Source organism: Echinops telfairi, unplaced genomic scaffold (genome assembly GCF_000313985.2).
Source record: "Echinops telfairi isolate 266 unplaced genomic scaffold, ASM31398v2 ScPeMD7_7424;HRSCAF=8462, whole genome shotgun sequence".
In the NCBI taxonomy this organism is placed as follows: Eukaryota; Metazoa; Chordata; class Mammalia; order Afrosoricida; family Tenrecidae; genus Echinops; species Echinops telfairi.
In genome coordinates, this window is record NW_022111324.1 from 86,034,436 (window position 1) to 86,035,952 (window position 1,517).

At 34.3% G+C, this 1,517-nt stretch overlaps 1 pseudogene; it reads left to right on the forward strand.

Moving 5' to 3' along the window:
* The first annotated feature begins 1,348 nt into the window (after positions 1 to 1,348).
* LOC101649858 overlaps positions 1,349 to 1,517 on the forward strand; it is a 76,164-nt pseudogene continuing 75,995 nt past the window's right edge.

Consider the following 1,517-nt stretch of genomic DNA (forward strand, 5'->3'; position numbering starts at 1 on the left):
CTTCATTTTGTCTTGTATGGTGTGGATAGTTTTCATTATGTTGGTAATGCGTCTATGCCTTGTATTAGGGTCTTTAAGTTTGTCCCTGTTTTTTATTGATTTTATAACGTTGTAGTTTACATTTAGGCTTTGATCCAACTTGAGTTTGTTTTTGTACCTGGTGTGAGGTGTGGGCTTGTTTCCTTCTTTTACAAGTGAAGATCCAGTTTTCACAGCACCCTTTGTTGAAAAGCTTTCTCCTGTCCATTGAGGTGTTTTAGTTCTTTGTCAAAACTTAGGTGTTCATGGGAATTGGATTGTCTTTCTGGGGTTTCAATTCTAGTCCATTGGTCTTACGATCCTATCATTGCATGAGTAACAGGATGTTTTGACTACAATTCAGGTTTTAGGCCTGGGAGTGGAAGACCTCCTACTTTGTTTTTATTTTTTATTAGTTTTTTATTTATACTAGGTTTCTTTCCTCTCCATATAAAATGTTTAATTGAATCTGTGGGATTTTCTATATATAGCATTATGTCATCTGCAAATAAAGAGATTTTTATTTCTTCTGTGCCTATGTAGATAATTTTCATTTCTTTTTGATGTCTTATACTTCTAGATAAAACTTCCAGAACTATGATAATAAAAGTTAATGGGCAACTTTGTCAAATTCCCATTCGAAGAGGAAATAATTTCAATTTCCCTATTGGTTTAACATCTATGGCCTTTATTATGTTGAGGAAATTCCCTTCTATACATCTTTTGTTGAGTATTTTTAGCCAGGAATGAATGTTGAATTTTATCTAATGCCTTTTATGTACCAGTTCATATAATCATATGTTTCTTTTCCTTTAATTTGTTTATGTGCTGAATTGGACTGATTATTTTGCTAATATGAAACCATCCTTGCATATGTTATGAAACTCATTGATCGTGCTGTATTATCTTTTTCAATCCTGATGCTATCTTTGCCTGGTTTAGGTATCAGAGTTATAGTTGTTTCATAATGAGTTTGGTATTATATTTGTTTATTGTATATTTGTATATTGTGGAATAGTTTATACCAAGGTGGTATTAAGTTTTAGCTAAGTGTTTGTTAGAATCCCCGGTGAAACCATCTGGACCCAGAACTTTTTGATGTTGGAAGTCTGTTTTATAACTTGATCTATTCCTTCTCATGTAATAGGCATGTTGAGGTTTCCTATATCATTCTGTGGCAATTTAGATAAATGATGAATTTCTTTTTTTTTGGCTTCTTGCTTAATCATTTTATAGAAAAGTATGAGAGATGTACAAAAATGATTCTCTGCTTATGCTTACACTTGAAAAGAAAATTTTAAGAGCGTTGTTGCTAAGGTCCCTCCAGAACATGGAGAGCTCCTTAAAAAAGAAGAGGGCCAACAGCAAAAGCAAGTACCTGCAGAAGCTTAAGCCACAGACAGCTGTAATGGTGCTACTGTTATAAACCAAGTCACCCCTGTGAAAGGGTCGTTCCACACCACAGAGAGGCCGCGACCCACAGATCCAAAACCTCTTCA